Here is a 15,630-nt window from a genome sequence, read left to right as displayed (position 1 = left end):
ACAAGTCATGAGAAGTACTGAAGTTTATGTTCATAAAGCACTGATGTACATTGCCTTGCAAATTAAATTCTGAGGCGGTTAAAATGTTATTAGCAAGTTTAATGATTAAAAGAACTTCATATGTATCAACGTGTGATATTTAGTCTGAGGTACCTGAAAGCTGAGAAAGACAGTCTGCTCAGTTGGCTTTTCCATTGACACCAGGTAATGGGGGTGGGGGAGGGAGCAAGGCAATGATTCTTCCGATTGATGACAAGAGAATCCTGTATTTCCCTGAGAGTGTATTAGAAGCCTGAGTTCTCCAATACAAAAACTGTTTTAAATTGCTAAACATGTTGGGATAAATTTGTCTCAGGTGGTGGCACAAAGTGGAAAATAGTGCATCGGCCGCCTGTGTTACAGTCTACTCATTTGTTTCTTCCATTGATGTCATGTGACGGCGGAGAGAGAGCGAGGAGAACAATAATTCTTCTGTTAATGAATGATGAGAATGCTTGTACTTCTCAGATATTAATGATTCACTAATGAAATCATATTTTCAGAAATTCGAAACTCTGAAGGCTCATTAGTGAGCCATTAATTAATTAAAATACAAGCATTCTCCTGCCTTTCATTCAAACTGAAACTTTGCCCCAGATAGATAAGCGAGGCAGGCAGCAGATTCATTTTGGATTTATATGAACAACTCTTAATTTTTTTTAATTACTCTCTTGTCTTCGTTTAGCAGATGAAGCTGACCGACAAAGCAAGAAATCTGTTTAGTTCTTTCAGCTTTGCTCTGAGGGAGGTCACATGCCCTGAAAATGGTTGTACAATAGGCTGTGTTTACAATCCACATTCATGGGCCTTCTCCAGTCTGCACTGACGACTGAGTAAAGTTGTTGAATAAGTGCTGAATTTGTGGATAGCTGACATGCTATAAATATCTGTCTGCAGTGCCAGGAATTGGACTGAAGCTAAATGGATGTATTCCATCATTGTGTGGATGTCAGATTCAATGTAATTGTTCTGCTGCTGGGTGAGTGCTATTTGTTCCTTGTCTTTCTTTTTCATTCCTCTATTTTTCCATCTATAATCTGACTATTTCAGTTTTACACTTATTGGGGCTGGATTTAATGTTCCCAACGTGAGTCCTGCCCACCAGTTGGAGAGCTGGTGAGAAACCCATTTCTCTATGCCCCAATAGAATAAAGCGCCCGTCAGGGACTTGACTGGCCAGCATTGGACCCCTCCTGAGATTTTGGACTCCAGTGAAGTCTTTACCAAAGATGACCTTGGGATCCTTGGAGAGAGGCGAGTGGGACAGGTTGGGGATCACGGGGAGGGGATTCTCAAGTGAGGTAGTGAGAGTCAGATGGAAGGGCAGGGAGGTGGCACTTAGCATGCACTCCCCTTCCTGATGCTGGGTCCCTCAATTGGGCACTTTAAAAGAGAGACCCCCTGGGAAATCTGACAGGGTTTGCTGGGAGACCTTCAGAAGGCATGGGAAATCCATACGAGTTACTGAGCCCCTACTAAACTCCGGTGGACTCAAGGACAATAGCCCTTAAGTGGCTTAATAATGAGCCTAATTAGCCAGCGGGCGGGTTCCCTACGTTGGCCCATTTCCGCTGCTTACTAAATGGGGAGTTTTCACACGAGGGCGAATGGACTGTGCAGCCTCCCCCACTTTTTGCAGGCACGCCACCATGAACCTAACCCACTCCGTCAAGTGCCATTAGATCCCGGCCTTGGTTTTCTTTTCTGTGGCCTCTGCATGGAAGAGAGGTGCATGCAAGAAGTAACCACCCTCACTTCAGGTGGAATTTTCAACAATCAGAAATGATGCAATACATTCATTCAGCTTCAGTCCAATTCTGGCACTGCAGACAGATATATATGTAGCATGTCATCGTCAAGGAGCAGAAACCTGGTGTAACTAGGTCTCACCACAGATTCCCTCCCAAGATTTGCATGCCTTGCAATGGAGGAGTTTGAAAGCTCATGGCTTAGAAACTGGGTGCAGGGAGAGTCCCCTGTGCCATAATGTGCACACTTGGACCCCATTTACATGAGAGTTGCTGCCAATAGCTGCTACCCATCCCCAGGCAGAGGATTTCAATCTAAGGCCACTGTGTTGCAGGCAGCAACCCTCAGGTAAAACCTGTGAGATGGGGAGCAATCGGGAGAGGAGGGGAGTGATCAGGAAGGGGCCATGAGCGGAGGAGGGGTGGTGATGCGAAGGGTTGGAGGCAGTGATCAGCAGTGCGCCAAGCATGAACCAGCAGTGCTCCTCCTGACTCCACATTCAGTTAAGTATGTTTTACAAAGCTCACCTGTTAGGAGGTGGTCTTCATCAGTTTCTTTAAGGTCTACTGGTTAGGCCACATGTAGACTATGTTTTACTGATGCAGTGGTTAGGGCAAACCACCTGGCAAAGGGGTCCATAAATGGGCAGTAGGCTGTTTATGTGCATATGCAAAGGTCCTCATGTCCTGTTTCAGACCTGAGCCCCGCATGCCTTTCTTGAACCCTGACTGCTTGGATGTACAATGTGTGTGTGGTGCCCCCTGCCATAAAAGACCCTGTTTAGCTGTTTTCACACCTGCAAACAGGTGCAGCACTGTTGAACTTCTAGGTTCTTATCTCTAATTCTTTGACACTAAAACAGACCCACAAAATCCGTGATTCTTTCTTAATGTTCTTCCATCTATTTTTGCTTTCATTTTATTCTTTGTAGGAGTCAGAAAGTTTAAGTAAGATTTGAAGTGTGTGCCTCTCAGAATAAAAACGGAAAATGCTGGAAATACTCAGCCGGTCAGCATGCAAGTGTGAAGAGAGAGACAGAGTTACCATTTCCAATTACAAAAAATCATCAAAACTTGCTTGGAGGCCACTTGGCCCATCGTGGCAGTGTTGGCACTTTGAAGGAGCAACCATATTTAGTCCCTCATCCCACATTTTGCCTGTAACCTGAAAGTTTCTCATCTTCAAGTACCTATCCAACTCATTTCTGCAATTATTTATGGAATCAGCATCCATCACCTTTTCAGGTCCAGTGTTCCAGATCCTGACAAATCCAAATGAAAAAAAATGCTCATCTCCTCTCTAGATCTTCTGCCAACCCTTGTAAATCTATGACCTCTGGTTACTGGCCCACTCACTAAAGGAAACAGTTTTTCTCTCTCTACTCTACAAAAACCTCATCATCTTGCAAAGCTCTACTGGGTCACCTCTTAACCTTATCTGTTCTAAGTCAAACAGTCCTAACTTTTTCAACCTCTCCTTAAAACTGAAGTCCCTCATCCCTGGTAACAACCTTGTAAATCTCTGTATTGTTTCTAAGGCTTATATATCTTTCCTGAAATGTAATGCCCAGAATTGTCCACAATATTGCAGCTGAGACCTAACCATAACATGCTAGATGCAATCAAGTATAACTTTTAAACTTGAGATTGATAGATTTTTGTTATCCAAAGATATTAAGTGTAAGGGGCAAAAGTGGATATCCAAAGGTATTCAGTGATAATGAGCAAAAGCGGCTATATGGGGTTAGATCACAGATCAGCTATGATCCTCTTGAATGGCAGAACAGGCTTGAGGGTTGAAGTTGCCTGCTCCTGTTTCCATAGGTAGGGTTTTCCCCATGTCGGTCCGGCGCGGCGGGCGGGCCAGGGAGTGGCTCCGAAATGGTCCGCTGCCACCCGCGATCAGGCCCCAACCACGATTTCACGCTGGCTGGCCAATTAATGGCCAGTGTGAAAGGCGTGCTAAGAGCCTCGGCGCTGCCGGGGTGGGGGCAGGAGAAGCGCGAGTGCTGAAGTTTGTGCATGCGCGGACGTGCACTCACTAAAAGCTCCCTGAAGACACAGAACTGTCTCAGGGAGTTGAAGATTTTTAAAATGAAAAATGAAGATTTCACAAATAATATAACCATGTCCCCATATGTGAGTCAGTCACATGAAGAGATGTTAGAAATGATTTTTTAAAAATTTGTATTGTTTTTTATTCATTGTTGGAAAACTCATCCCGCCCGTGGATGAGGTTTCACAAAAAATGTAAAGGCCACCTGGCCTATTGGCCCTCCGTAAGGTTGGATTGGGAAGGAAAGCTCTACTTAAGTAGCTGCTTAAGGGCCTTAATAGGCTGCTGACCCTCGCGCGTGCCCACTAAACTGAATATCGCACTTGCCTGACATCATTACGCTATTTCACGCTTGGGTGTGTTGGGTGTGCACCCACACGCCAAGCTGAAAATCCTGGCCCATGTTCCTTTACCACTAATGGCAGTTGATAAAGTCCAAAGGTCAGTGATCTGTCATCTGGACCGGTAGGTGTTGGAGATTTTTAAGTTTTTTAAGAAAGTACACCTCATTTTCCCTTCAAATTATAATAATTTTTGCTTCTTTTGCTCCAGTTGCCTGCGTTTATCCCTTGCTTAGATCCATTTATAGAACACAGCCCACTCAATGCCGTTATTACTTGATCGAAACATTGGTACACAAAACAAATTGCTCTTAAGTGACTGGCTTTTAAATAGAGTAACTTGTATGGATTTTGTCAAAATGCCATTAAGGTTTGTTTAGGCTCAAATACCATTTTCTTTGTGCAGCCAAAAATGTTTAAATTTTCAGTGAGTGAAGCATGTATATAATGGGTACAGTTCAATAGAATCTCCAGTTGAATTAGTGGGGAATTATAAACATTTTGGGCAAATAATATATTAAAAAGAGGTTTCAACTACAGCATGGTCTATATCGGCAATGCTGCAGTGCAGACTCTACTAGGAAATGGCATACAAGAGAAAAATTTCAGAAACAGAAAACTGGGAGAATACACATTGAAAGAAAAAATGTATGAAATCATGCCAAGTTTATGTTCGCAACTCCAAATTGTAGTTTGAAGGGAATGCACGCATCAACCAGGAGATGGATATGAAATAATTAAATTTGTGATCTAACAAAGTTTATGCTAGTCTGATTTATGGAGTGTTTGGAGAAATGCCTTTGTGCATGTTTGCCTGTTGTGTACTGTGGCTTGCCATAGTCATGTTACCTCTGATTCATGACATCTGATGTGATTTCTTTGTGAGTGAAGGATTGAGCCAGAAGCCATTTTAGCCACCACATGGTGTCAGGGGTATGCAGTTGAAATTGAGTGAATTTTGATCACTGGAAGAGAGCCAGCTGCTAAACAGGAGAGAATAATTAAAACTTCAGTCTACAACCTTGTGCAGGACATTGACTGCTGGGTGAGTCAGTATGGCTTTGAATATTCCAGTACTGACTCCTATGGAGATGAGGGCAGGTTTGAGAATTAATTGCCAGTCTCAATGGCAGAACTATGAAATTACCACAGAGTTAAACAAGAAACGTGAACAAATAAGAGCAGCAACTCTGTTATCAGTACTGAGGAAAGAGCTGCAAGCTTTTTTGTATCCTAGATCTCACTGCAGAGCAGAAAAGCCAGTTTTTGTGAAATTTTGAAGGCTTTGAAAACCCACTTTGAATACTCTATGTATGTTATTTATGAATGCTACATGCTCAACATCGGAGTTCAGGAAGAGGGGGAGACTATTGATCAGCATGTGACTGCACTGAAATGTCTAGCTGAATCTTGTGAGTTTGAGCAACTGAAGGACGATTGGAATAGAGATAGGATTGTGTTCGGAACAAGAGATCCCACCATAGGACGACATCTGCTGAGAGGAGAGAAACTTACTCTCAAGAAAGCTATTGACATGTGCAGAAGCTCTGAAGTGATTAATCATCAGCTGAAGAGTATTGGGAGAACTGATGAGGTTTTGCACTACGTGAAGGGGCACTGCAGGCCTTGTAAGCACAAGACAATGGAAAAAAAGGAAGAATTATTTACAGAAGAGACAGCAGAAAGATCAAGGCCAGTGTACTGGATGTAAATATTACTGAGGATACCACACAAAAGAAAAAGGAGCACGTCCAAGTATGGGAAAGCAGTGGTCTAACTGCAAGAAGCTGAATCACTTTGCAAATCAGTGTTTTGCTGTAAAGAAGAAAAGCAAGCCTATTGGTCGCTGAAGATATGTCGGGCAATGATTCTGACGAATCACTCTACTCCCTAGAACAGGTTGGCACCGTCAAGTCTTGAGGTAAAAAATAGGTTGTGATTATTGGAATGGTGAATATAGAAGGAGGGCATCTAGTTAATGTGAAGTGTCAGACACTGGTACAACATGCAGCATCATGAGCTTCGCAGACTTGTGTGAGGTTGTTCTTGATGGTGACCCAAAAATGAAGCCATTGAAGGTAAAACTCAGGTTATATGATGGAACAATGCTCACCCCAAGAGAACAAACTAAGCTGAGAGCCCAAAATAATGGGAAGAAATGTCTTCTATCTACATTTCCAGGTAGTAGACACGAAGCAAAATCTCCTCATTTCAGCTGAAGCAAATCAAAAGTTTATACTGGTAACCTTTCATGTATGAGAAGAGATTTGTAATGTTTCGCATGGCATCAAGCCATTGATTGGTGAACAGATCCTGACAAATTACAAAGATATTTTCACAGGTCTTGGATGTCTTCCTGGTGAATATCATCTTGAAGTAGATGCGAGTATGGGACCAACTCAGCATCTTCTGAGGAGAGTCCCAGCTGCCTTCAAGTCTAGCTGAAAGACAAGATAGAGGAACTTGGAGTAATCAAGAAAGTAACAACTCCACAAACTGGATTAGCAGCATGGTATCTGAAAAAAAAACTGGCAAGTTGAGAGTATGTATAGAGCCAAAGGACCTCAATAAAGCTTTGAAGAGATCCCACTACCCCATGCCAAACAGTGAAGAAATTGTGCCACAACATGCCAAGGCAAAGGTCCTTACCACCCTGGATGTGAAGGATGGTTAATGGCAAGTGAAGCTGAATGGAAGCAGCAGTTTTCTGACAATGTTCTGGATGCCATTTGGAAGTTGTAGATAGTTATGCATGCCATTTGGCATTTCTACTGCACCAGAAGAGTATATATGCAAACAGCATGAGGTGGTCAATGATCTTCCAAGAGTAGAGGTGGATGATCTGCTAGTCTATGGATGTGGAAATACAATGGAAGAAGCCATTGCAGACCATGATCAGAATCGAGTAAGGCTGCCAGAGAAAGCTCACCAGATGAATCTGCTGTGAAACAAGGAAAAACTGCAATTGAAAATGGCTGAAGTCAAGTACCGATAGCCACAGGAATTTGTCCTAATCCTGATTAGGTGTGAGCTGTAGCTGAGATGCAGCAACCAACAGTTGTAAAGACAGTTCAATGATTTATTGGATTTGTGAACTACCTAGCAAAATTCTTGCCCAATTTGTCATCAGGGTATGAACATTTACACAAGTTCATTGCAAATGATGTTCAGTGGTATTGGGATACAGAACAAGACACTGCTGTCACTTGCATCAAGCAACTATTAATGTCAATGCCTGTGCTGACGTACTATGGTGTCAATGACGAAGTCACCCTGCAGTGTGATGCCAGTGAAACAGGACTTGGAGCGACCTTCATGCAGCAAGGACAAACAGTTGCATTTGCATCTGGAGCATTAACACAAACTGATGGCCCTACACTCAGATTGCAAAAGAGTGCCTGACTGTTGTCTTTGTTTGTGAGCAGCTTAATTAGTACCTGTTTGGCAGAGACAAAGTGATTGTGGAGTCTGACAACAAGCTACTTAAAGCATCTTTCTCGAACTGTTTTTATCTGTTCCAAAGAGCCTGCAAAGTATGTTACCTCATTTATAGAAATTTCATTTGGAAGTGAAGTACAAGCATTGGAAGCAGATGTACATTGCTGACATGATGTCGAGAGCTGCGCTCTCTTGAAGGAATTCTTTATTTGTGAACTGAGGGCCATTGTCACTAATCACAATGTTAGGAAGGCCAGGACAACTGAAGCGTGCTTTCAGGCATTATATGATCTCCCAGGTGGTCATTGATGTCAGTTGCCTAACTCCCAGTAGTCTGAATAGTTGTTGATGGACACAAGATAGTCAGTTCCAAAGACAGTAAAGTGGTCTATTCCAAGCTTCATCCATAGTTTTTCTGGGATGTCATGAGTCATAAGCAGCTAGTACAGAGTACAGAGGGTGAAATCTTCCAGATTCAACGAGAAGCAATGGCACGACATGCTCGGGAAGTCATGAACCCAGCTTGGATCTGACAGACAAGTGTCTTGCTCAGATCTAGCAAACTACACGATGAGATCCAACTCTCCAAATGCTGCAGGAAGTTGAGATGAAAGGATGGCCAGGAACCATCAAGGACACATCTGTTGCTATAAGAGAGTTTTGGGCAAAGAGATATGAAGTGATTGTTCAAGATACCAAGTTGTATAAAGGAACTAGAGTCATCATTCCTCAGGAATTGAGAAAAGAGATGCTGAAGTGCATCCATGCAAGCCATTAAGGAATCAAGTCTAGTCTGAGCAAGGCAAGAAAAGTACTTTACTGGTCAAACATGAGCAATGAAATTAAGGACCACATCAGCCTGTGCAGTGCTTGTGATGAACAGCTAAAGAGCTGCTTATGACTCACGACTCAGACAAACTATGGATGAAGCTTGGAATAGACCACTTCACTCTCTTTGGAACTGACTATCTTGTGTCCATCAACAACTATTCAGACTGCTGGGAGTTAGACAAGCTGTTAGAGACAAACAAAAGTGAGACAGAATACAATTAACAGTTTTCTGTTTGTGCATTATGACTTTCTTTATAGACCGTGTATGTGAGCAACTTGCAAATGATGCATGCATTTTTATGAAAAAAGGGATGTTCGGAGAAATTTCTTTGCACAAAGTTGCTTGTTGTGTACTGTGGCTTGCCATAAGTCATGTGAACTCTGAATCAATTGCCCTCTCGTCATTCTGTTGTGAGTAAAGGATTGAGTCAAAAGTCATTTTACCCACCACGTGGAACATGGAGTAATCATTTTTGTTTCTGTGTACATATTATCCCACAATAGTAGGGCTGAAAGAATACAAAAAAGTGTCAGAATTAAAACTTTGAAAGTCTCAAATGAGGGATAATGCTGTGTATTTGTTGAACGTATAAAGGGTGTCTCTACTGATGAGGAAACCAATGTGTATAGTGCAAAATGGTGAAGGAAATTACCTCCAACATGTGTTGACAGGTAAATATGAAAGGGTGGAAGTTAAATGGGAAAGTGGTTAGTGGGAAACTGAAGGAATTAGAGAGTGGAAGAGAGACAGACGGAGCAAAATAAATATTATTTTCATTTTTGTCTGAGTGACGTCAAAGAATATCAGCTAGCGTGGGCAAATTGGAGTTGATGGACTGATTGACTTGTTTTTGCCCTTGTGACTCTATGATAAAACGTAATAGTTAATATAATGATTTGAATCCATAAAATGCTCTATTGAGGCACAGGACATGGGGCTGAATTTGAATTTTTAAATGGTACCATTTATTTTTGGGTGACAATGTGCTAATTGTGGTAAATTCCTGCATATTTTGGTGCTTCATGGCCTCCTTTAAGGCATTTGGAGGGGTTGCAATTTTGAACCTATTCCTGTTTCCTCTTGCCTATTGAATCTTACATTGGAGCCCTGCCTTCTGTGAACTAACTTGTCAGAAGGAACCATGAATTGGGTTCCCCCTTGGAACTAATGTGCGACTACAGCTATCAAATCTGTTGGACATTTGCAATGGAACATGAATCATTGGACAGGCAAGGAACCCACTGTGAAGCCTCTGACAGGTCTCAGTGGAGCTGAGCAAATGGTGTTTTTGAACTAATTGAAACCCAGGATGAGCCTCAGATTGTCTAGGCCTGCAGACGTCAATCTATCATCGCTTTTCCTCTGGTTAGCACAGAGCTTTGTGCCCTGTACTATTTCTGTTCCTGAATTCCAATTGGGACATAACTTTTCCTCAACTAATATTAGAGTTTAACTGAAATTGGAATAAAATTTCAAAAGAGTATACACATTTTACCACATTGCAGTGGTTGAGTGTTAGTTAAGGTCTGCATTAAATTACTTATTGCAAATTATAATGCCTTCTTTACTAAGATATCTGTTAAAATATTATGTGGGATACAATGAGCTCAAAATGGAATTTTGATTAAAAATTCATTACACTTCCAATGCAATCCTACAAAATCCCAACCTCTAAACCTAGTATGATTTTTACAGTGTTATATAACAGTGCAGTAGAGTATATCTAATACGTTGCATACAAATTGCTAATTTGTACAGCGTAATATTGAAGCTTGGTTCAGGCAGTGATGAAGAAGTGGTATGTTTTATTAACAGCATAGAAACATTTTGAATTCACCATTACCACTGGGTAATTAGGAGAATATGCTGATAAGGTACGATGAAGTAAGATAGAAGAAGGCTCATGGGGAACATAAGCACCAGCATAGACCCATTGGGACGAGTAGCCTGTTTCTGTGCAGTAAAGTTCTGTTCATTTACAGGGCGTGGAAGTTATTGGCAAGGCCAGTATTTATTGTTCATCCTTAATCGTCCTTGAGAAAGTGATGGTGAGCCGCCTTCTTGAACAACTGTAGTCCATGTAGTGTATGTCCCCCCACAGTGCTGTTAGGAAGCGAGTTCCAGGATTTTGACTCAGTGATAGTGAAGGAATGGCAATATATTACCAAGTCAGCAAGGTGGGTGAATTGGAGGGGATCTTGCAGGTGGTGGTTGTTGTAACATGCCTTTAAGAGGATGAACATATGTGTATACATTACTAGATGGGAAATGATATATGCATTGCGTTCCAGTTTTAGTTTCACTTTTGCTTTAAGCAGCAGAGCAGACTACACAGCTCGTAATGCTACAAGCTTTATAATAACGTCAGACCATTCCCATGTGCCTAATGTTAATAAATGAACCCACAATATGTTTACTTAATCCCTAATGAATGTTTGGTACCTTGTGTTTTATACAGCAAATAAGCTCAAGGACTTACCTCATTAGAAGAATGTGGCAGTGGTGTTCCCATGTGCCGTTGCCCTTGTCCTTCTAGGTGATAGAGGCCATGGGTATAGGAGATGCTGTCGAAGAAGTCTTGGTGATTTTCTGCAGTGCTTCATGGAGCATTCTGTATATCAAAATTCCCCATTGCTGATTATGATCATTTGACCCAGGGTTGTCTGAGCAAAAAAATTTGAAGCTCTTTACAGCATCAAGAGAAATATAATTACACTTGTAACCATTTGGAAATTAATGAAAAACTTGAAAATGAAAAATGCTGGAGCAAGAAGAGAATTGCCTGAGCAGCATCGCTTAATCATTGCTGTGCAAATTCTGAAAGTTCACAAATATTTACTGTGAAGTTGTCCTGAATTAATTACACAGCAAAGTCATGTCCCATGAATATTCCTTGTGACATGTAGCAGAACGCTAACATTCAATTTTGTTGTACATCAAGTAATGTGGAATGCCACCCATGTTGATTTCTTTCATTTGCCTATATCTGGCCTGTTTGTTTACATCTGTCTTCAGGGAGGGGTTGGCTGCAAGTAGTTCACACCATTGATATGGGCTCAATAATGATGATTGTAAGTGCAAGAAATTTTTACCTGTTTTTCACAGTCTGTCGAGAAGGACGTTGTATTTGAGTGTGTATTAGAATAGTAATTATTGTTAACATATCAAATGTACATCTTTTTCCAGATAGGAATTATATTACATGTTGGTCCATTTCTCCACAGAATGACTGTCCCAGTTGCTTGTAAACTCCTCACTTGCATATGTAGTTGACTTGGGTGAACCCAACTCAAATTGAGGCGTACATCTTTAGAGTTCGGTTGTTGCCAGGCTGAACCTGCTAGCCTCCACAAAGTGCAAGGGATTGAGGCAATTAATGTACAAGTCATGTCTTATCACAGAAATGTTATTTTGTGCAAATTAATGGCAATTATCCAAAAAGCAGGCATTAAAGTTTATTAGTAAGCAGCAGTTGCAACATCCAGAGTGGATGCAACCTCTATAGGGAGAGGGAGCATGAGGTGAAAGGAATGACTTTGAGTACATTTCATAGCTACTGACTCTACTGATAAACTTTCTAACTCCAATCTGACCAGTTGTTCAGTGTATCATGTCGATCATGAATGCCAACTGTAGTATAAGGATCTGGCACATTTAAGGTTAACGTGGGACTGAGTACAGTACCGCCCACCACAGTGTTGTAAGTGAACACATGACCTGCACCTAGGGGTCAGTTTAGTGTTGAACAGAGCCATGTGTATCAGCAAGCACGAGACTGCCCCTAGCTTGAACCCTTTACTGTATATATGTTTATAGTTCTTGTACTTAATAAATACCTACAGTTAATCTACTTAAGACTACGGAGACTTCATTAAAACCTACCGAACCGTATCCAACACCCTACAACACCAACTGCGAGTGAATTGCGCCACTTGGTTTGGCACAACAGAAGTGTTTCTTCAAACAGAAAATGGTTATATATGGTGCTTGACATGGTACCTTCCAGATAATGTGGGAGTTTCTATCTTAAATTTGTGCCATGTTTGATGGTTCCCACAGGAAATGTATGCAACAGTAAGGAGCATGCTTTAACTTCACCCTCCTGCTGATACCATCAAACTTCCTTCCTCCATTTGTAAATGGATGCAAGGAACCAGTATGATACAAGAAAGGAAACATTAGTATAAGGATCTGGCACTATGCATCTCTGTGTTGCATTTATGGTCAATTAATATATTTTTCTGTCCCCTTCACAACCTGGCTCAAAGGGCCAGCTACCGTTGATAAAATCAAATGTCCAATTAGGATGGGTAAGTACGTGGTTGTCACTGCTCAAGTAACTCGAACACTAAATGACTAATGCAGCACCAACATACTATGGATGCTGGAAATCTGAAATAAAAGGTAGGATTTTCCCACAGGCTTTGGGACCCCAGCATCAAGACCAAATGGGGGCTATGAGCCTGCACTTGTTGGGAGCCAGAGCGGGAGAGATATTTCCCCAGAGGCGGCTGACTAATTGGCCACTTTCAAACTTGCCATCCAATAAAGGATGGTGGTGAGCACCCGATGTTGCCAGCCTAATCACAAGGCCAGCAGCTCTAGAGCCTTGGCAGTCCCCTCAGGAAAGGTGGGCTATGCTGAAGCAGGTAGGTGAACACGAGGGCACTTCAAAATGGAGGTACCCTCAAAGTGGTGAAAACAATGGAAATTTGTGGAGAGGTCAAGCAAGCAGGCTCCTACAGTTGGATGGGAGAGCCCTCTGATAGTAGTGTTTAGGTTATGGGGTGCGGCCTTTGCTGCTGGTGGCCCTTTCTTTGGATGGAGTCTCTGGCTTCGGCCCTCCGGATTGCCACAAGAGGCTGCCTCTGTCCGGGAGTGGTTATGGAGCGGGGAGGGCTGCTCTGCCACTGGCAAAAATGCCAGGAAGCACTCTAAATGGCCCCCATTTGGAGTTTTTAATATGCAGATTGGATGTGCATCCCACCATTCCCCATTCCCACACTTGCCTTCTTTCATTAAATAAGGAGACCAGTACTGTACACAATACTCCAGATGTGGTCTCACCAGTGCCCTGTAGCATAATTGAAGCATAACCTCCCAACTTTTGTAATCAATTCCCCTCATAATAAATGATAACATTCTATTAGCTTTCCTAATTAATTGCTGTACCTACATACTAGCCTTTGTGATTCATGCACTAGAGCACCCAGATTCCTCTGAATCACAGAGCTCTGCAATCTTTCACCATTTAGATAATAAGCTTCTTTTTTATCCTTCCTGCCAAAATAACCAGTTTTGCATTTGCTCACATTATACGCCATTTGTTAGACCTTTGCCTACTCAATTAACCTATCTATGTCCCTTTGTAGCCTCCTTACGTCCTTTTCACAATTTACTTTGCTACCTATCTTCGTGTCGTCAGCAAATTTAGCAACCATTCCTTAGGTCTCTTCATCCAAGTCATTTATATAACTGCAAAAGGTTGAGGCCCCAGCACTGATTCATGTGGTACACCGCTCATCACATCCTGCCAACCAGAAAAATACCCATTTATGCCAAATCTCTTCTTCCTGTTAGCTAGCCAATCTTCTATCCTTGCCAATATGCTACCTCCTACACCATGAGCTTCTATTTTCTGCAATAGCCTTTGATGTGGCACTTTATCAAATGCCTTCTGGAAGTCTAAGAACAGAACATCCACCGATTCCCTTTTATCCACAGCATATGTGACTCCTTCAAAGAAGTACAATAAATTGGTTAAACATGATTTCCCTTTCACGAAATCATGCTGATCTGCCTGAATGCCTTGAATTTTTCTAAGTGTCCTGCTGTAACATCTTTAATAACAGATTCTAACATTTTCCCTGTGACAGTTGTTAGGCTAACTGACCTGTAGTTTCCTGCTTTCTGTCTCCCTCCCTTTTTTAATAAAGGAGTTACATTTGCTATTTTCCAATCTGATGGCGCCTTCTCTGAATCTAGTGAATTTTGGAAAATTAAAACCAATGCACCAACTATCTCACTAGCCATTTCTTTCAGAACATTAGGATGAAGTTCATCTAGACCTGGAGATTTGTCAGCCCGCAGCCCCAACAGTTTGCTCAATACCACTTATCTGGTGATTGTAAATTTCCCGAGTTCTTCCCTTCCTTTCATTTCCTGATTTACAGCTATTTCTGGGCTGTTACTTGTGTCCTCTATAGTGAAGACTGAAGCAAAAGACCTGTTTAATTCATCTGCCATCTCCCTACTTTCCATTACCAGTTACCCAGACGCACTCTCTATAGGACCAATGGTCACTTTGTTAACTCTGTTATTTAAATATCCTTGGAAAGTCTTACTATCTGCCTTTATATTACATGCTGGCTCTCTTGCTCTAATTTTTCCCCCCTTATTAATCTTTTTGTCATTCTTTGCTGTTCTTTATATTCTTTCCAATCTTCTGACCTGCCGCCCGTCTTTGCATAATTATATGTCTTTCCTTTAAGTTTGACATTGTCTATAAATGTTTTAGTTAACCACGGATGCTGGGCCCTCCCCTTGGAATTTTTCTTTCTCTTTGGAATGTACCTATTCTGTCTATTCTGAAGTATCCTCTTAAACGTCTGCCACTGAGCCTCTATTGACCTATCCCTTAACCTCATTTGCCAGTGCACTTTAGTTAGCTCTGCTTTCATGCCCTTATAATTGCCCTTATTTAAGTTTAAAATACTAGTCTTGGACACACTTGTTTCTCCCTCAAAATGAATGCAAAATTCAATTATATTATGATCGTTGCTACCTAGGGGTGTCTTCACTAGGAAGTTATCAGTTAATCCTATCTTGTTGCTCAATGCCAGGTCTAGTATAGCCTGCCCATTGGTTGGCTCAAGAATGTGCTGTTCTAAGAAATTATCCCAAAAACATTCTATGAACTTGTCACCTATGATATCTTTGTCCATCTGATTTTTCCAGTCTACATGTCGATTAAAATCCCCCATGATCATTGCAGTACCTTTCTAACAAGCTCCCATTACCTCTTCTCTTATGCTCTGCCCTACCATGTAGTTACAATTAGGGGGCCTGTACACCACTCCCACAAGTGACTTCTTGCCTTTATCATTTCTCATCTCAACCCAAATTGCTTCCACATCCTGGCTTCCTGAACTTAGGTCATCCCTCTTTAATGTGCTA

General features: G+C 41.7%; 1 protein-coding gene across 2 annotated transcripts in view; it reads left to right on the top strand.

The window, feature by feature from the left end:
* The window catches only part of LOC121286208 (transmembrane protein 132C-like), a 1,095,675-nt gene that overhangs the window by 673,381 nt on the left and 406,664 nt on the right, over positions 1-15,630 (top strand). Inside the window, exon 1 of one of the 2 annotated variants that reach the window (XM_041203217.1) lies at positions 953-1,018. The exons of the other annotated variant lie outside the window; for it this stretch is intronic. The gene's annotated coding sequence lies outside the window, so the exon portion shown is untranslated. Of the gene's footprint in view, positions 1-952; positions 1,019-15,630 lie in introns of those variants that run through there. 2 annotated transcript variants of the gene reach the window in all.

The sequence above is a fragment of the Carcharodon carcharias genome, chromosome 13 (genome assembly GCF_017639515.1).
Source record: "Carcharodon carcharias isolate sCarCar2 chromosome 13, sCarCar2.pri, whole genome shotgun sequence".
NCBI classification, from domain to species: domain Eukaryota; kingdom Metazoa; phylum Chordata; class Chondrichthyes; order Lamniformes; family Lamnidae; genus Carcharodon; species Carcharodon carcharias.
The sequence above is the reverse complement of the archived record's forward strand: the minus strand, read 5'-3'. Positions and strand labels throughout refer to the sequence as shown.